At 41.4% G+C, this 21,108-nt stretch overlaps 1 protein-coding gene across 6 annotated transcripts in view; it reads right to left on the bottom strand.

Moving 5' to 3' along the window:
- Nucleotides 1-21,108, bottom strand: part of pcbp3 (poly(rC) binding protein 3) — a 177,050-nt gene that overhangs the window by 137,850 nt on the left and 18,092 nt on the right. For 4 of the 6 annotated variants that reach the window (XM_046358403.1, XM_046358402.1, XM_046358385.1 and 1 more), the window contains exons 2-4: nt 12,767-12,857; nt 12,270-12,380; nt 6,802-6,928 (exon numbers count right to left, since the gene is read on the bottom strand). The gene's annotated coding sequence lies outside the window, so the exon portion shown is untranslated. The remainder of the gene's footprint in view (nt 1-6,801; nt 6,929-12,269; nt 12,381-12,766; nt 12,858-21,108) is intronic. The other 2 variants (XM_046358375.1, XM_046358367.1) reach the window with 2 other exon arrangements.

Genomic DNA, 21,108 nt, shown 5'->3' with positions numbered 1-21,108 from the left:
GGATGATTTCAATAAGTCAAGGGTATGAATACATTCTGAAGGCACTGTAACTAGTTTCATTACACTAAATCCCTTTTTACTGTTGCCAAGCCAATCAAGGTCCTGATTGATGAGTCACTAATCCAGTCACAGCTTTTTGTCTTTGGCAATGCTAGGGACCCCCCCCCCCCCCCCCCCCCCCCCACACACACACACACACAGTGCTTTTAAAATTGTGTGTCAAATGTGTAATTAGAAAACACCATGTAATCATGTATGTCAAAGTGTATGTTTGTTCATACAGTAATTTTTGTTCACCTGGGATTTGAACACCTGGAATTGGAACATTAAGATCTTCCTGCTACGCAACTATGTCTGTATCAATGACTGATTTCACCTGTAAGCCTATTCCTACACTTTGCACTTCAAAGTACATCTCAGCTCTGTTACAAATACAACGAAGAAAAAAATATTATATTTGTAATTATCGTAGTGATTCAGGAGTCACATTAAAACAGAAAAATAGTCCCCACCAACATTAGACAACTATGCCAAAAACCCAATGAGAGAATTGTCAGATTAACTGAAAACTAAAAGTCAAGTACTAAGTGATCATGTCAAATGTAATCATATTGTCATTGATTATAATTTTTTAAAACTATTTTACCTGAATAGCATTTCATTACTTTACTTACAATAGTTTGGGACACCTGGGACCATCATGTGAAAAAAACCTCCAGGGGACCAAATCAAATCAAATCAAATGTTATTTGTCACATACACATGGTTAGCAGATGTTAATGCGAGTGTAGCGAAATGCTTGTGCTTCTAGTTCCGACAATGCAGTAATAACCAACAAGTAATCTAGCTAACAATTCCAAAACTACTACCTTATAGACACAAGTGTAAGGGGATAAAGAATATGTACATAAAGATATATGAATGAGTGATGGTACAGAGCGGCATAGGCAAGATACAGTAGATGGTATTGAGTGCAGTATATACATATGAGATGAGTATGTAAACAAAGTGGCATAGTTAAAGTGGCTAGTGATACATGTATTACATAAGGATGCAGTAGATGATATAGAGTACAGAATATACGTATACATATGAGATGAATAATGTAGGGTATGTAAACATTATATTAGGTAGCATTGTTTAAAGTGGCTAGTGATATATTTTACATAATTTCCCATCAATTCCCATTATTAAAGTGGCTGGAGTTGAGTCAGTGTGTTGGCAGCAGCCACTCAATGTTAGTGGTGGCTGTTTAACAGTCTGATGGCCTTGAGATAGAAGCTGTTTTTCAGTCTCTCGTTCCCAGCTTTGATGCACCTGTACTGACCTCGCCTTCTGGATGGTAGCGGGGTGAACAGGCAGTGACCATGACACAATGTCCCAAGAATATTCAGAGGACCATGACACAATGTCCCAAGAACGTCCTAAAAACGCCCCCGGGTCAAACCGGGAACTATAGAAAGGTCCCCCAGAGAACGTTCCCTTGGGACAATCATGTAACGTCCTAAGGACTAGTAAAATGAAAGTCCTGAGAACGTCCTAAAAAAGGTCTTGACATGGTCCTCAGTGATGTCCTGGGAACTTACAGAGAACTACACCAAAGGTCCCCCAGAGAACGCTCCCTTAGAACCATCACGCAACATTCTTAAAATGTTCTCAGAACGTCAGCCTTAATTAAGGAACCAAATGGGAATATTGCCAAATGTCCTCAGACATTCCCTGTTTGCTGGGTAGGCTACACAACTGTCATTCCAATTAAAGTGTCTAAACTACAGTTGTTGCGTTTGAAAACTGAAAGAAGGAAGACATAGAGACCTTAGGTCAGACGATGCGAATAAAAGGAAGGATGACGAAGACAACACTTCAGCAAATCAACTCTTCATCATTAAAGCTGTGGGTTTCAGATAAATAGATGCACAATTACCTTTGTAAAAACATTCAGTGTAAATTTAAGTTTGCTTTTGTTGAATGATGATGTAATGATCAAGCAGTACAGAGTATTGTAGGAAACTCACAGGTCTGCTGTTCATTCAGAAACTCGAATGTAATTATATTGGACACCTTCTCTTGTTGTCAGATGCCCTGTCGATTTCCCTGCTGCAAATCCTTTCACTCATTCAAGCTTTGCTAACATGCTGTTCCTGGTTGTTGTGGTCATTCAAAAAAATGCAGTATGTGTTGAAACGAGAGAAAATGAATTATGGTTCTGCAACTTTCTTTTTTTTGCTTTCTGAATTGGAATACTTGCTGTTGTGATGGAAGGAACTCATGAGAAATTAGAACGTTTTAGGCTATTATTTGGGGAGAGAAACATGATGGTCCGTCTAGTCATGACAGCTCTTCACAAAAGTTCAAATGTATGCATGCTCTGGATAAGAGCGTCTCCTAAATTACTAATATGCTTTTAAAAATGTAACACTAGAACTGCTGGGCTTCTCAACCTCCAAGTACCCACTAGAGAACTCGATGTCGGGTGTCCCTTTTAGCCTTCGTATCATATTGACAGATTCATCTACTATGTTAATAACCTGGCTACACTCATTCATAATCAAAAGAGCACAGACTCCATCCCAAGAATAGGTGTCCATTGGACTCCAGAGGGCGGGTGTAAAAGCGGCCCAAGACAAAGGGGCAGATAACAATCAACAAAATCAGCAGAGCTGGGGCACAGTGGTTTTCTAATAAGTTATAGTATGATAGTGTCTGCGGTAGTAATGGTGGTGACTGTTTATAGTTTTAAAAAATAGGTAGATGAAAAACATTGGTTAGTTGGTTGATAGGATAGACTGAAAGTTGATTTGGTGTCTCTTGCTTGAATGGTACAAGAGTTACAATTATTGTTGTTGGGTATTATATGAAAATGTAGGCGTATTTAAGTAGTGATCATTTATCATGCATACCACAGCTACACCAGAGCTAGTGCCAACCAGATCTAGCTTGCTACACCAAGGAGATGAGTGTGGGTCAGTGTGCTTGTGGTCAGCAGTTGTGGTCAGCACTTTTGTGGTTGTGGTTTTAGTAGTTGTGGTCAGCAGTTTTGTGGTTGTGGTTCAGTAGTTGTGGTCAGTAGTTGTGATCAGTAGTGGTGTGGCTGTGGTCATTAGTTGTGGTCAGTAGTTGGGTGGTTGTGGTCAGTAGTTGTGTGGTTGTGGTCAGTAGTTTTTTGTGGTTGTGGTCAGTAGTTGTGGTTTAGTAGTTGTGGTCAGTTGTGGTTGTGGGCAGCTAGACATCTTATCTGTATCATTCCAGGGTGTCCAGACCGGGGAAGCATTAGAAATCTTCTCTGTAGTGTTCCAGGTCATGCCATAATGCAGTTATTTTGGAAGATGCTGTACTTCTCCCTATTAGCTGAAATCATATTTTTTCAAAGCCATTTTAGCTATTGCACTAGGTGTTTGGTCTGAACAGTCACAAATCATGGGAATTTGTCGCCCTATGAAGCCGTTGTCTCCCTCTGAGGCAAGTGTTGCTAGGCAAACCCCCATGCAGTTGCCTTGGCAGGCCTGCTCCCTCCATGGCTAAAGCCAGTGTGAGAAACATGTTAACAAATGTTTGTGCTATGAAACTAAATTAATACTGCACTCTGCTAGATTCATGATAGTGTTGCTAGACAAAACAATGAAAGTGAACTTCAAAACATGATGTACTGTAGTTTATTGGAATTTTCAGCTGTTGTTGGCAAGTAATGAATCTGCCAGTATCTGACATGACTATGTCCTTACATCTGCGAAAGTTTAACAGACACCCTCTCCATTAATTAAACTGCTCATGACGTTTAATGCCTTCATTTCCTCTCCTGTGTTTTAATTATTACGTCCATTGAGTGTTCCCAATACAAGCTCATTGTGAGATTAATTTGATTTGGGCTAGTAAAAGCGGAATGGCAAAATAAAAAAAATGTTGCTAGTAGAGGCTGTATTAATATCTGACAAATTCTATGTAGTGTTAGAGCATGACTCAGAGATAAGGTAGTGATGTGTGTGCACGTACATGCTTGTGTGAGTGTGTGTTTGTGTGAGAGAGAGTATGTGTTTTTGTTCGTACTCTGTACTAAGGTGAGCAACATAAATGCCAGTGCCTGCACACTATTTCAAAGTTATTGAAGGAGCACGGCGGAGGAAATTAGACTGCCTCCCTGTGTCCTGGTCTGACAGATTAGTTTATGAGTAATGAATACATTAATAAATGCTGCATTTATAAAAGTTACAACATATCCAGAAGAAAAACAACAAAAGGTCCCCCTCCTTCTCCCCTTTCGTCCAAAAGCAGTGATGATGACGGAGGCCGTTAAAAACTCACAGATATTAAAAAGACTAATCTTTGGCCCATCTTGATCAGTCACTCTCACGCAGATGGGCCCCCATGTAGTGTGCCCTTCTGACGCATGCGTCACTCAGCTCAAAGTGCGGACTCAGAAGGAAACGCTAGACAACCAAAGTAGGGTGGTTGGTCGGGATTGATGGATGGGCTATAACACTAACGTCGAGCAATCCCAACTACTTATAAAGTTAGCTAACCCGTCCACTAACCTTAACCATTTTAGCTAACCCTCCCTTTAACCCTAACATTAACCTTTAGCTAACCCTTCCCCTAACCCTTTAACCTAACTCCTAAACTTAGCCTTAACCCCTAGCCTAGCTTACGTTAGCAAGCTAGCTAGAAATTGTAACATATCATATGTTTTACAAATTCATAACATATAGTAACTAGTAACTGTAACCCATTGATTCGAGTTGAAAAATAAATGCTGCGCTCATGGAATGGCATGCTTTAAGCACTACTAAAAAATGCTATTTACGCGTGAAAAATGAATGCCATATGCTGCATTTGCTATTAGCCTATTTTGTCGCCTGCCTCTGTTTTAGTAAAAAGCTGAGGTATGGGCCTGGAGAAATGTAACCACTCTCAGAATAATAGACAGAGCTATGGATACAAGGACTGACCATCCATGTTACGAGGTTAAACAGTGTTTGTTTACATTTACAATGTTTACAAACATTGGAGAAAAACAAGCTTATATTTTACAAGTCCAAAAATGGATGTAGCAACTACAGATTCCCCCTTTAAGTCTATCAAAAGTGTACGAGTTTGAGAATGTGTCAATTAGGCCTATGGAAAAAAAATTATCAGCATGAATTAGATTGAGCAATAAAAGCCTCACTTGTATTCTATAGGCTGGGATCCGCACTATGCAGCTGTTGCAAGAGCACATTTTTCACTGTCTGTGAACTGGTTTGAAAACAATGATTGATAGGCAGTTTAAACTTCTTGAATTCAACCATTATTCTGTTCAAATACACATTTAGATTTGTGAACAGCCATCCACAACAACCACAATCCATAAGGCGCAAGTAGCTAAATGAAAGAGCAGCAGTGTGATTAACATGTAGATATCAATAATAAGTGATATCCGTACCGCCGTAGACTACACAAGTGTTTATTCAAGTTGGATAATCTTTGGATGCCGACAGCAGTCGCATCATTGGAAGACATATCTTGCCTACAAAAGCCTATTCCTGTTGTTGAATGTCATTGGAGAAACTTAAAATACATTTAAAAGTAATCCTTGAAGTAATCATCACATTTTTCAAAAGTATTTGAAATCGGATAACAATATTTTTCCTGGCTACGTAACGGATTACAGTTTCAGTCTTTTTTAAACCCTTACATGTAACGGAATACAATGAATCTGTTACTCCCCAACCCTGCATATAGTACGTTTTGCAAATTAGTAACATACTGTACATTTAACTACTTTGTAACAAATAGTATGTTTGCAAATTCGTAAATATAGTACGTTTCCAATTCATAACATATAGTATGTTTTGCAAATTTGTAAACATATAATACAAATTGTAATCCGTAACATATTATACAAAATGGGTGATGGACATCCACTAATTAATACATACCATAGGACACGTAAGGTATCGTACTAAATGAAGTGTCTCGGACATACATATAGAATAATACAAAATGCTCAGAGACCAGGTTGTGCTTTTGCCAAAGATACAGTCAGCTTTTGGTGTTTCGCGCTCACCATTTTCCCTCTCTCTGCTCTTTATGATCTAAAATATACATAAGTAACGGCATAACTCTGGGCGTGAGTCTCCGTGAGTTATTTTTACTCATGACTCGGCAGCGCCTGAACTGGTCACCCTTGAGCAAAAGCTGCCAATGTGGCAAAACTAGTTAGGATGACAAAAGGACAACATCTCCCTGGGGAGTAACATCCCTGGTGGAAAGGAAGCAATGCGATGCAACAACTTTGTGGATGATACAACACGGGGATTATAACGATGACTGACATTTTGAATGTCACTCGTCCACACGTAAGGGCAGGCGACATTGGGGACCATTTTTCTTCGATATGACTTGCCAGTAATTTATCTGATCAAAAACTATGTTATAGTGAAACAAAACATCGGCTAAATGGTTTATAAACCATTTTCAATCCTGTGTACAACTTAGTCTTTTAGAAAGGAGATGCAACTAAAATCCTGAATCAAAAAGCATGAATCATCCCATCCTAAATCACCCATCTCGACACCTATCAGCACTACCGTTAGTGAAAACTTAACAGAAAACCTCTGTCTCTGTCAGGAATAAAGCTTTCCAATACGGACACAACAAAAGAGGAAAACTAACATCATGGAATGGAGACGGGGTCAATACCCAATTTAAACTCAGCCAACTCAGGGAAACCCTTGCGAGCCAATTTCCAATTCCAATTAGTAGTATTAGCAGCTTCTTCGGAGCACCATGTAGGAAAAGAAAAGAGCTAGCGTAGCCTTTACTCACCAGAGTTGCGCTAGGTCGTGGGTTCTCAGGGCATTAATGGAGCCGTTTGGCAGAAAGCAGAAGGGACGACCGTGTAGATCAGTTCATCAGCCTTTAGACTTGTTTCCAGGTTGATAACCGGCCCATTCTACACAGCCAGAGCACCAAACATTGAAAGTTAACATCTAGATAGGGCTAATTGACATGACAAACGCAATCATGTGTCTGTCATCTCTTCTGGTTCATAGGTTCTACGGCAGTAGATCAGACCTTGTTCAGGCAAGGCCTTCATGTACTGTTAGCTAAAGAGGAAAGGTCCACCGAGCAAAAAGGCAAGCACGTGTGCATGTGGACTGGGTTACTTCATCTTCATGCGTTTTGCTAAGTTCTCTCATTAGGGAAAAGTAGCAAAAACAGAATTGTTACAGTAAACTACACCATTATGTATTTCCCATAATTTCCTCTTTCAATTATAGTGGGGCATCATTTATAATGAATGCAGAGATGCGAAGCTATAATGTCGATCTGTCTCTTTGTGTATTTATGTGGGTGTTGTGGGCATGTGCATGCATTTATAAATGCATGTGTGATTATGTTTTTTTGTTGTATATGTGGTGTTACGGATACAGTTATCCTGTGTGTGTGTGTATCCTGTGTGTGTCTCTTTTCTCTCCTTCTCCCCTCACAGGTGATAATCATATAATATATGCCATTTAGCAGACGCTTTTATCCAAAGCGACTTACAGTCATGTGTGCATACATTCTACGTATGGGTGGTCCCGGGGATCGAACCCACTACCCTGGCGTTACAAGCGCCATGCTCTACCAACTGAGCTCATCACTTCCCAATCAGTCAACAATCAATCATCAATCAGAAGACACACCTCCTCCTATTTCCTGACCTATCACAGTTCCTTCCCCATGGTTTAAAAACCCCATCATTTGTTTGTTCTAAAGCTCAGCTCAGCTCAATCTCTCTGTAAATGCCATGTCTGTAGGTCTCTGTGTTTCACTCTCGCTTTGTGTCTTAAACCTCTCTTTTGTTTAAAGCACCTCCATAGCACTTTGTCATCACCTGTGAGTATTGTTTTTGGTTATGGTGTTTGTTTGTTGCTTGTGGGAAAAGGGGGAAACCAAGACAAGTCACCCATGGGCATACACTACCCGTAGGTGAACTTTGTTAAATACACTAGTTAGAACTGGGCGGACCACCCACTGTATTTTTGGTTAGTTAGTTAGTTGTTGTTAAAGTAGGCTAGTCTAGCTTAGGGGTGTGTTTTTGTATATTTATTGTTTCTTTCCTTGGGTCCAGCTCAGCCCCTTTTCCTGCTCCCCCCATTACTGTGTGTTTATAAATAAACCTAGAGTTTGACGGTAGATTTCTGTTGTCGTGGTTATTTCGTGCACACTTTTACTTTGTCACAATAATAATTTGCATGAGCTATGTTACGGGTCTCATTACCATCCCCCCTAGACTGTTGGGCCAAAAGGGATTCGTAACATAAGTGGGGGCTCGTCCGGGATCTGTCATAACTGACACCCATGCCGCTCATGTAGATTGTTGTAGTGGTATAGTTCAGTGTTGAGCGTCATAGCTGAAGTAGCATTAGTGTTTGCTATTTTCTTTGGCACTTGTGAAGTAGTGTAAAATGACTACTTTTGATTTGAAATCCTTTTTGGATAACCCTTCGTGGGAGGTTTTTGACAAATGTCGTAGAGTTGATTTAATGACCTTGGCTAACCATTATTCACTATCAATTCCGCAGAGTTTAGTTAAGGCGGAGGTTAAACGGCTAGTATTAAATGTATTGTTGGAAGAGCAGGTGCTTGTGTTACCGCTGCCTGAGTCTACTACCCCTGTAGCGGATGTTGCTGCTCCTGTAAGCCCATTGGTGTCTGATAATGAGGGCGAGGCTAAAACACCAGCCACATTGTCCCGTTTTGATCCACTCTCCCCACTGTCAAATGGTGATGCCAGGAGGGATGTCCGTTTAGCACTGTTCCAACTGGAGGTGGTAGAGAGCCCAAATTAGGCAAGAGACTCTCAAGTTGGAGATGTGTAAAATAGATGCAGAAAAAGAACGAGAACAACGGCATTTGGAGATGTGTAAAATTGAGGCAGACAGAGAACAAAGGCAGTTGGAGTTCAAAATGCGCCAGATGGAACTGGAGGCAGAGACAGCGAGGCTAGCCTCCGGTCCTACTGTGCCTGTTTGTGAGCCGTCCTCACCTGCTGTGTCCTCAAACACGTTTGACATTAGTAGGCAGATTGCCTTAGTACCTTTGTTCAGAGAGTCAGAGGTTGACTCCTATTTTTGTGTATTTGAGCGTATAGCTGTAGCATTGAAATGGCCTGAAGAGGTATGGTGCCTATTACTTCAGTGTAAATTAACTGGTAAAGCCCAAGAGGTTTTGTCAGCGTTACCTCTGGAGGACAGTTTGAATTACGAAGTGGTCAAAGCAACTGTTCTTCGTGCCTATGAGCTTGTGCCTGAGGCATACCGACAGAGATTTAGGTCTCATAGAAAGTATTCTAGTAAGACTTGTGAAATTTGCTAGAGACAAGGGAAATCTGTTTGATAAATGGCATGCTGCTAGTAAGGTAACTGATTTCAACTCTCTCCGGGAGTTAATCTTGTTGGAAGAGTTTAAAAATTGCTTACCCGAACGCATTGTAGTTTACCTAAACGAACAGAAAGTATCCTGTCTGGCAGAAGCGTCTGTCTTGGCAGACGAGTTTGTGTTGACGCACAAGAGTGTGTTTTCGGCTCAAACTGAGAGTAGAGCCACTGAGTTTCCTACCTTTAGCCCTAGTCGGCCAGCAGTAGTATATCAAGCACGCCAGAAGAATGAGCGTCCCTGTTTCTATTGTCATAAAGTAGGACATATGATTAATGATTGCTTCCTGCTTAAACGCAAACAAGGGATGCCTCTTCGTGCCAAGCCACCAACAGGTGTTGCTCTAATTTGTACGGTTAAGAGGTCGGCAACAAAACAGGTGCCTCAGGGTAACTGTAGTTTGAAAGTCTCAGTCCCCGACCGCCGTTATGAACCATTCATTTTCGAGGGGTTTGTGTCCCTAACGAATGACGAAGCGTCTCAACGACCGGTTAAAATCCTTAGAGATACTGGTGCGGCACAGTCGTTTATATTGTCTGATGTGTTGCCCTTATCTGACGATACATACTGTGGTTCCAGTGTGTTAGTGCAGGGTATTGAAATGGGTTTTGTCCCAGTGCCATTGCACTTTGTGAAAGTACACTCTGAGTTAATCAGTGGAATATTCAGAGTGGGGGTACGTCCTATGTTGCCAGTGAAAGGTGTGACCTTTATAATGGGTAACGATATTGCCGGAGGAAAGGTAGTACCTGTATTGGATAAAAGTGACCACTCTCTCTCGAATGAGCTGGCACAGAGTTATCCACATGTGTTCCCCGCTTGTGCTGTCACACGTGCTCAGGCACGACAAGAGGGTGACGAGATAGATTTGTTGAACACTGTTCTGTTCAAAGAGGTTGATCAAGAGGATGGATTGTGTGATACCTCTGAGAAGCTGATCACCTCTGACAAACAGCCCAGGAAAGAATCAAAGAACGTTGAACTTATTGCTGATGCAATACAGTTACCAGTCACTCGTGAGCAGCTGATTGCTAACCAAAAGGTTGACAACAAGCTTGCTAAATGTTTTTCTAGTGTTGTCTCATTGGAAGATGTGAAGAAGAAGAACGTGGCTTACTTCATTGATGGTAATCTCCTCATGCGTAAATGGAAATCCCATGTTGATGCGGATGGAGATTGGAATGCTGTTTACCAAATAGTGATTCCTACAGCCTTTCGACAAAATGTGTTATCCCTTGCTCATGATCACCAGTGGTCTGGTCATTTAGGAATCACAAAAACTTATGATCGGATCCTTCGACATTTCTTCTGGCCGGGTTTAGAACAAGATGTGGCTCAGTTCTGTCGGACATGCCACACCTGTCAGATAACAGGAAAACCAAATCAGGTTATTCCTCCCGCTCCTCTTTGTCCCATACCTGTCATAGGTGAACCATTCGAGCATGTGGTGGCAGATTGTGTCGGACCGTTAGCGAAGACAAAATCGGGTAACCAGTTTTTGTTGAGATAATGTGTTGGCAGATGCTTTGTCTCGTGTGTGAAAATGATTGTTGTATATTTTGCAAGGTGGTTGCTTTGTTGTTGTTGTAAGTATTCATTGGAATACTGTAGTCGCAACCCCTAGGGTTGCTCTTTTAAGGGTGGGAGTGTTACGGATACAGTTATCCTGTGTGTGTGTGTATCCTGTGTGTGTCTCTTTTCTCTCCTTCTCCCCTCACAGGTGATAATCATCACTCCCCAATCAGTCAACAATCAATCATCAATCAGAAGACACACCTCCTCCTATTTCCTGACCTATCACAGTTCCTTCCCCATGGTTTAAAAACCCCATCATTTGTTTGTTCTAAAGCTCAGCTCAGCTCAATCTCTCTGTAAATGCCATGTCTGTAGGTCTCTGTGTTTCACTCTCGCTTTGTGTCTTAAACCTCTCTTTTGTTTAAAGCACCTCCATAGCACTTTGTCATCACCTGTGAGTATTGTTTTTGGTTATGGTGTTTGTTTGTTGCTTGTGGGAAAAGGGGGAAACCAAGACAAGTCACCCATGGGCATACACTACCCGTAGGTGAACTTTGTTAAATACACTAGTTAGAACTGGGCGGACCACCCACTGTATTTTTGGTTAGTTAGTTAGTTGTTGTTAAAGTAGGCTAGTCTAGCTTAGGGGTGTGTTTTTGTATATTTATTGTTTCTTTCCCTGGGTCCAGCTCAGCCCCTTTTCCTGCTCCCCCCATTACCGTGTGTTTATAAATAAACCTAGAGTTTGACGGTAGATTTCTGTCGTGGTTATTTCGTGCACACTTTTACTTTGTCACAATAATAATTTGCATGAGCTATGTTACGGGTCTCATTACCATCCCCCCTAGACTATCGGGCCAAAAGGGATTCGTAACATGTGGGAATGCATGTGTGATTGATTGAATGGATGACTGATTGTGTGTGTAAGCATGTGTGCATGTACACATCTGTGCTGCATTGCCGTATCTACTCAGATAGATAGATATTCGTGTTTCAGTTTCGACGGGCTAACCTAGCTTCTATTTGCTACAGATATCAATTATAGCTTTGTTCATATTCATGGTTTTTTTTCATGGTTTTTGATTATTCTTTATTTTATACTTATTTAATGTTAATTTAAACCAGGAAGTCCCATTGAAGTCAAATACGTTTTTTCAAGAGAGACCTGGGTCATGTTCATTAGGCACTAAAAGGATGGACTGAAAATGGGAGGGAAAACCTGAACTTGTCCAATAAGAAAGGCTCATTTTTTGTTCCCTTAGCAAAATGTTTTATAACACTTACAATTGCGTGGCCCTAATGAACATGACCCAGGCCGAGAAAGGCAGATCATTGAGGTGTGATTGTTCTCTCACCAAAAAGGGATCCCAAAAGTCTCCTGGGTTTTCTCTTCCAGGTCATGTGACCTTGTGCTGTCAACCTTCCAGAGGACTGGGGAGACTTCTGTCTGTCCAGTGCCGTTCTACCTGGAACAGGAGAGATGGACAGACTGTCATGAGGTAATGGTGGAATACAGTAAAATGTCAAGTACATGGTATACTAGAATATATTATCACAATGAGGGGTTACAGTTGTGAATGTCTCTGCTGTGCTGTTATACAGTATATTGTTTGCTCTGACATTGTAATTGTAACTTCCAGTTATACATTTTAGGTTATTTGGTTTTAGGGGCAGTTATTAAATAATTTTAACAACTCTGTGGCAGTTATATTAATTTGTCAAGACCTACCCCCACATTTTATGGACAAGTGCAGGCAAAGGCATCAATGTTGACAAGAAATTCAATTAAATGTGAAGTAAAAGCTCAGAAACTTAAGGTACACAGCATTAACCCACCTATATTAGTACTTACCTGAGCAATGCTTCCTTGGTGACCACTTCAAATGGTTTAAGTGTCCAATAATATATTCCTCTTCGGGTTTATATTGGATTCGTTGGAAAAACTGGAAGAAATCACAGTGATTAAAGGTAATACATCAGTAACAAAGTAGTGCCTTGTGCATTTGACTTTCATACTTTATATGAATATCAATTAATTAATGGAGAAAAAATAAATGTTGTACTGTGTTTTTACCTACATTCTACCAGTATGTCTCAAATCAATAAAATGAATGTGTTTCATATGACAATGTGGTATTTTACAGCCTGTAAAAACACGTACTCCATGTGTTATGTTAAGCCATTTCAAGACAACATCCCAGGCATGGCCGGCCCTCGCCTTTTGGGGGCCTTTTGGGGGCCCACACACACACACACATTTTAGTAGCCCCCCTCTTGACAGTAGAGAAACATGTACGTTTTAAAGTACATTTCCTGCAATTCTACACATTTTGCCATGGGGAGTAGAGACAATGTTGCGGTTTTAAAGCAACATTTCTGCAATTCTTCACATTTTGCCATTGGGCAGAGAGCAGTTTAGAAATGTTACGACAAATTTCATGCATTTCTACTATTTTTACCAAGACTTAAGCCATGTTAATGACATCTGAGTGAGAGTGACAAACAACATCAATGGTGGCCCCCTGGACGTCAGGGCCCTTGGGCAAATGCCCTGCGGGCCCGGTCGGGATTCGACCATCATTACAAGTTGAGACAGCTGGCTAGACTACTTGCTTATGTCGCTTATGCCTGGAGCCCGCCACTACTCCAGGGGAAAAGAGTGGAATCATGTGACAAAAAAACTATGGATTGTATCCTCACAAAAGTGATGTGGCTCAAGGCACATGTTGGTAGCTTTTATTGTGTCCACAGCTCCCTCTGCTGGCTTGTACCATGGATTCAGCAGCATGGGATGGGGAGCTATGTGATTGTGAATAGAATAAATGCAAGCATGCATGCACACAGACAGGCACACACACACACACACACAATAATATCCAAAGTTTTTGGCCTACAATAACAACAATGTTAAAGTCACATTAATGATGTGTTGAGGGAAGGTGGGGGAGTGAGGATGTTACATGGTGTCTTTAGGGCCCGTATTTAAAAAGTGTTTCAGAGTTGAAGTGCTGATCTAGGATATCTTCTTATTCAGTATGATCTAAAAGGCAAGCCTGATCCCATATCAGCACTCCTACTCTGAGACTATTGTGAATACTGGCTCTGACTTGCTCCAGTGTGAAGATTCCCCAAATCTAGGATCAGCTTCTCCAGTCCTAGTCCTAACCTTAACTATTAGTGGGGGAATTGAAAAACGGACCCAAGGTCAGCCCTACACCACTTTGCCACTGAGATTGATTTACTAGGGGAGGACACTGCCCTCTGCTGGATTATCACATTCACTTTTACACAATAATACACCACAAAATCTTAACCTGGCCTAACCCTTAGCCACGCCATGCCAGACGCAGAATGTACACAAGATTCCATGGTTGCTAGATATTGTATGCATCATGTTCTAGGTATAAAGGATGATATATTCTGTTAAATATTAGTCTTATTTTCAATGGAAATTGCTTTTGAATTTAGAAAACAAGCCTCCCTGGATCAGAACATTTGTCTGATGTACTCAACCCCCATCCCCAAGACATCGCTCTTCTAGTCTACAGGAAATTATAAAAGACAGGGACAGATAGGCGCACACAGAGAATGGGAGCTTATCTTCCTCCTCGGAACTAGGGTGGCGTATGGTGAGCGGATCTCTCCTCTGACAGAGAGCCAATGGCGAGAATCCCAGAGGTGAAACTCTATTACAATGCAGCATTGAAGTCAGCAAAGGGCCTCGGCACATGAATCAGATATGAATGTGCAATGATATCTAAAAAGCCTAATACTTTATCCTCGCTTATTCCTCCTTTAATTTCCCCTTTAAATATCCTCACAATATCATCACCTTTAGAAATTAGTGTTTGACCCCTGTTCAGGACTATAGGCTGTTCTGATAGTAATAGCACATCCGTCTGTCTGAGCAGATTTGGGAGACAGACAGGGAGAATAAAGGAACTTAGGTATATACTGTAGATCTACAGAGTAGTTAACCTTTATAAGACTGTGGGGCAAGTACATTTTTCCAGGTCTATACTGTATGGCCCTTATAAGAATGCCTCTCTGACATGTACCATAAGGATTCAAGTCAGTTCTGTTCATATTTCTACCTGCAACATTCCACACTGTTCACCTACTGAATGAGGCCAAGGCATTGGATTGATGTGTGACAACCTGACATTGACAATGCACTGATCGTCCATGTGATTGGAGCAAAACTACTACTCAGAAGCTTGTGAGCTGCATTTAAATGCAACTTCATTCGTAAGCATCAATAATGTCTCTTTCCACATTGAGTTGAATACTGGTGTATCTATAAAGTAAGAGTAAACAAAATACAAGCAAATGCCAACTGATTACATCATAAAGAGCATACATCCTATTACCGCAAATCGTTATTCCCTGAGGTTAGCACCGTTTTCAATTTAAGACCACCATTTTATGTTCCCAAATAAGTCACTCATATCTTTTTGCCTTACAGAACATATCATACAATATTAATCCAACCTAAACTATTTATATTATGAGTATTAATAATGAATTGCAGGCCCCTACGAAAGCTTGCTACGAAACACAAGCCGTCAGGGGGAGGCAAGCAGATGCATCTCTATATCCATATTATCTCCGGAGGAGTAAAAGGAGCTGTGCTCTTTGCAGATGCTGGTTCAAGACCCGTGCGGCTGTGACCGGGAGACCCATGACGCGACGCACAATTGTCCCAGCATTGTCCGAGTTAGGCGAGGGTTTGGCCGGCCAGGATGTCCTTGTCCCATCCCACGATTCAATCAGGGGAGCCGGAAGAGGGGAGCGAGTAGGCTCACATTAACTAGCTTGCTAGCTAACTTTGCTGGTACATTGTTGCCCATGCGAGGAAGTCAGCCAGCATTTTAGCCTGGTAACCCATGACAACAAAAACTAAAAGTGTACTGTATGACAGAGCCATAGATCGTTTTGCCAAAATGAAAGAGAGGAGGATTGGCATTGGCGTTCAACTAGTCTACAAGTAGGGGGATTCCCAATTTGTTTTGTTTACTTAGGCACACACATGCGCACAAACACAGAGAAACCAGTACCATGGACAGCCACATGATATTTAGAGACATTGATTGGCCTAAATTATTGGTATCTTTAAGTTTGTTTTCAGTGTATTAAACTAAGCATATATAGCCTTGTTGATTTGATAACGTTTAAATGTTTAATGTTTAACTCAGTGGTTCTAAATCAGTAGTTGTTTAATAAATTGTCAAAAACATTGATTTGCTTTACCATTCTGCAGGTGTTTGGTACATGCAGTATTTGCTTTGTGGACTTCACTGGACACATGTTGCTCTCCGGTTTTGTGATGAAACAAACGTAAGTGTAGAATTTATTCCACCAGTGTGCGACTGCTGTCTTTTTGTTGTCATGGCCTTATTGTATGTCTCGGTGGCGTATGAACGAATGGGTTATAGAGCAAACTACGCAATTAACACAGGTTGTAATATTGCTTTTTTTACTGACTTGGCTTGGCTTCCTCAGTGATTTTACCTACACACTGCAACATAATTTGTTGTCAAATAGAAGCATTGATTTGGCCACATTATTTGAATATCCTTAAATACACAGAAAATAAGTATTTAAAATACAAACAATTAAATACGCATATATTTGCACTCAGGTCTTGTCGCACTATAGCCTCACTCCCCAGCTTGAAATGTCTACACCTTCGCTATCGGATTGGTACCTTTTCGGTGGCACAACTGGCTAAGATGGTGTCACTTGTGTTTGCGAAGCAGAGGACCCGAGATCAGTCACAGACATGTGAGGAAGGAAGCTATATACTGTTGAGCAAGCACAGTGACACATTTTACACATAGTTACTATGGGACAGTACAAATGTTTTTAAACTATTCATCAAATATCAATGATATAGTTGAAGTCGGAAGTTTATATACACCTTATCAAAATACATGACTTTGAAGTGAGGCCTTGTAATACACCTCCAATTGACTCAAATGATATCAATTAGCCTATCAGAAGCTTCTAAAGCCATGATATCATTTTCTGGAATTTTCCAAGCTGTTTAAAGGCACAGTCAACTTAGTGTATGCAAACTTGTGACCCACTGGAATTGTGATACAGTGAATTTTAAGTGAAATGATCTGTCTGTAAACAATTGTTGGAAAAATGACGAGTCATTCACAAAGTGGAGTGGTTTGTGGAGTGGTTGAAAAACAAGTTTTAATGACTCCCATGTAAGTGCATGTAAACTTCCGACTTCAACTGTACATAGATCAGTAATGTAAGTACAACAGCATCATTGATATACACTGAGTGTACAAAACATGCTCTTCCCATTACATAGACTGACAAGGGGGGGGGGGGGTCCAGGTGAAAGCTATGATCCCTTATTGATGTCACTTGCTAAATACACTTCAATCAGTGTAGATGAAGTTGAGGAGACAGGTTAAAGAAGGATTTGTAAGCCTGGAGACAATTGAGACATGGATTGTGTATGTGTGTGCCATTCAGAGGGTGAATGGGCAAGACACAAGATTTAAGTGCCTTTGATAGTAGGTGCTAGGCAGTAAAAACTCCAACACTGCTGCGTTTTTTCATGCTCAGCCGTTTCCTGTGTGTATCAAGAATGGTCCATCACATTGGAGTCAGCATGGGAACACTGGGGAACACTTTCAAAACCTTGTAGTGTCCATGCCCAGACAAATTGAGGCTGATCTGAAAGCAAAAGGGGGTCAACTCAATTTTAGGAATGTGTTCTTTAATGTTTTGTACTCTTTCACAATCTGTGCTGGCAAGGGAGTTTTAAGGTACAGTACTTTTGACATACAGTCTTTAAAAAATCCTGACTGAAAAGTTTGTGAGCTTCAACATCCAAGTTTCCAGATATAACATTTAGGGGAGGGGATCTCGTTCTCTCTCGCACGCACGCACGCACGCACGCACCCACCCATACACATAAACACACACAAACAGGGAAATTGTAAAACTACTCATACCTAGAAACCCATCAGGAGCTGTAGGATTTATAATCACTTTTATACAAAAGATTCAGCAGAGGGGCTTAGCTAGCCATATGAAGTTTTTTAGCAAACACTACATAATGTATGAATTGCTTAATTGCACTATGGGCCACCAGAACTACTTGCATCACATAAGTTTGACTGTGTGTATAATTCCTTGGAGCGCTTTGATGTAGCTTGGGGAGAGCCCATTCACTGTGCAGTAAGATGACTTGCTTTCATGTCATTTTGTGCCACTGTAAAGGGAGGATTAGTAGAGGTGTGTGTCCCAAATTGCATCCTATTCCCTATATAGTGCACTCTTTTACCCTATTGGTCAAAAGTAGTGCACTAAATAGGGAATAGGGTGCCATTTTGGGCGTAGTCCATTTTTATACCCAGGTTTACTAAAGTTAATGTGTCAGCTCTTCAGAAAGCTGAAATGTACAGTTTGTGAGGTGGTCCTTCTGTAGCTCAGTTGGTAGAGCATGGCGCTTGTAACGCCAGGGTAGTGGGTTCGATCCCCGGGACCACCCATGCGTAGAATGTATGCACACATGACTGTAAGTCGCTTTGGATAAAAGCGTCTGCTAAATGGCATATATTATTATTATTATTATTATTACATACCGCATGATATGACATTCTGTGGAAAAAATTGTCCCCCCAAAAAATCAAGACTCTACAAAATAAATATTTGGAAAATATAATCTAGACCAGGAATCACCATTTACGGTCCTAGAGGCTTAAAACAGCCTCAGAAATCACCTTCAAAATTCAATCCCCAGTGCACAGGTCATTTGGAATAGTTATTTTAAGAGAAAGTAATACTATTTTAAGAATTTACCATGTTCATGTTAAGTCCATGTTCAGCCTCATTAGTTATTGTTATTATGATGAGAAAAATAAATATGCTATACTTATTCATGAATATTACATATAATATCATAAGATGGTGCCGACAGAGATGGCAGCATCGCGACTAGCTCTTAGAAAACTTTGCAGTATTTAATTTTTGATGTATATAACTTCCCTGGAGCAGATCCTTTGTTCACTTTACCCAGAGCAATTGAACTTATTCCAGAGGCCGACCCAAAACCTCGCCACCGAGATGCACTCGAGGCAACCTGCAAGTTCGACTTAGGAGTCGCGCACACCACCCACTGCTTCCGAGTATGTTACTCGCTAATATTCAGTCTTTGGATAACAAAGCTGATGAGCTTAGAGCAAGGATTTTTTCCAGAGAGACATCGGGCCTGTAACATACTTTGTTTCATGGAAACATGGCTCTCTCAGGATACTCTGTTGGAGTCAGTAAAGCCAGCAGGATTCTCAGTACAACGCGCAGACAGGAATACATATCTCTCCGGGAAGCAGAAGGGTAGAGGGGCGTGTTTCATGATTAATGACTCATGGTGTAATTCTAGGAACATACAGGAACTCGAGTCTTTTTGTTCACCCGACTGGAATATCTCACAAGTAAATGCCAACCATATTATCTCCCAAGAGAATTTTCCTCTGTCATCAACACGGCCGTTTACATCCCACCTCAAGCCAAGACCCTGACGGCACTCAAAGAACTTTACTGGACTTTATGCAAACTGGAAACCACATGTCCTGAAGCTGAATTTATTGTAGCTGGGGATTTTAACAAAGCAAATGTGAGGACTAGGCTGCTGAAGTTCTATCAACATATTGAATGTACTACTTGCGCTGCTAAGACTCTCGACCATTGCTATTCAAACTTCCGTGATGCTTACAAAGCCCTCCCCCGCCCTCCTTTCGGCAAATCTGACCACGACTCCATCTTCCTCCTCCCGTCCTATAGGCAGAAACTCAAACTCAAACTTCAGGATTGTTTTGATCACATGGACTGGGATATGTTTCAGGTAGCTTGCGAAAATAATCTAGACACATACACTGATACGGTGACTGAGTTTATAAGGAAGTGTATAGGAGATGTAGTGCCCACTGTCACAATTAAAACCTACCCTAACCAGAAACCATGGATAGATGGTAGCATTCATGCAAAACAAAGCGTGAACCATCGCATTTAACAGCTGCAAGGTGACTGGTAATATGGCAGAATATAAACAGTGTAGTTATTCACTGTGCAAGGAAATCAAACAAGCTAAACGTCAGTATAACGATAAAGTGGAGTTGCAATTCAACGTATGTGGCAGGGACTACAGACAATCACAGTCTACAAAAGGAAAACCAGCTACGTCGCTGAGACGGACCTCTTGCTTCCGGACAGGCTAAACACATTCTTTGCATGTTTTGAGGATAACACAGTGCCACCGACACAGCCTGCTACCAAGGACTTTGGGCTCTTCCTCTCCTTAGCCGACGTGAGTGAAACATTTAAAAGTGTTAACCCTCGCATGGCTTCTGGCCCAGCCGCATCCTCAGAGCATGAGCAGACCAGCTGGCTGGTGTGTTTACGGGAATATTCAATCAATCCCTACCCCAGTCTGCTCTCCCCACATGCTTCAAGATGGCCACCATTGTACCTGTACCCAAGAAGGCAAAGGCAACTGAACTTAATGACTATCGCCCAGTAGCACTCACCTCTGTCATCATGAAGTGCTTTGAGAGACTAGTCAAGGATCACCTCTACCTCACTCTAGACCCACTTCAATTTGCTTACCGCCCCAATAGATCCACAGATGATGCATCACCATCACTCTGCACACTGCCGTATCCCATCTAGACAAGAGGAATCCCCCTGTAAGAATGCTGTTTATTGACCATAGCTACATCATAGTAGCCTCCAAGCTCATCATTAAGCTTAAGGCCCTGGATCTGAACCCCGCCCTGTGCAACGGGGTCCTGGACTTCCTGACGGGCCGCCCTCAGGTGGTAAACGTAGGAAACATCACCGCCACTCCGCTGATCCTCAACACTGTGGCCCCACAAGGGTGTATGCTCAGCCCCTTCCTGTACTCCCGACTGTGTGGCCAAGCACGCCTCCAACTCAATGATCAAGTTTGCAGACACAATTAGTCGTAGGCTTGATTACCAATGATGATGAGACAGCCTACAGGGCTCTGGGAGTGTTGTGCCTGGAATACAACATCTCACTCAATGTCAACAAAACAAAGGAGATGATCGTGAATTTCAGGAAACAGCAGAGGGTGCACCGCCCTATCTATATAGACAGGACCGCAATGGAGAAGTTGGAAAGCTTCAAGTTCCTTGGCGTACACAT

Source organism: Oncorhynchus gorbuscha, linkage group LG01 (assembly GCF_021184085.1).
Source record: "Oncorhynchus gorbuscha isolate QuinsamMale2020 ecotype Even-year linkage group LG01, OgorEven_v1.0, whole genome shotgun sequence".
Lineage (NCBI taxonomy): Eukaryota > Metazoa > Chordata > Actinopteri > Salmoniformes > Salmonidae > Oncorhynchus > Oncorhynchus gorbuscha.
The sequence above is the reverse complement of the archived record's forward strand: the minus strand, read 5'-3'. Positions and strand labels throughout refer to the sequence as shown.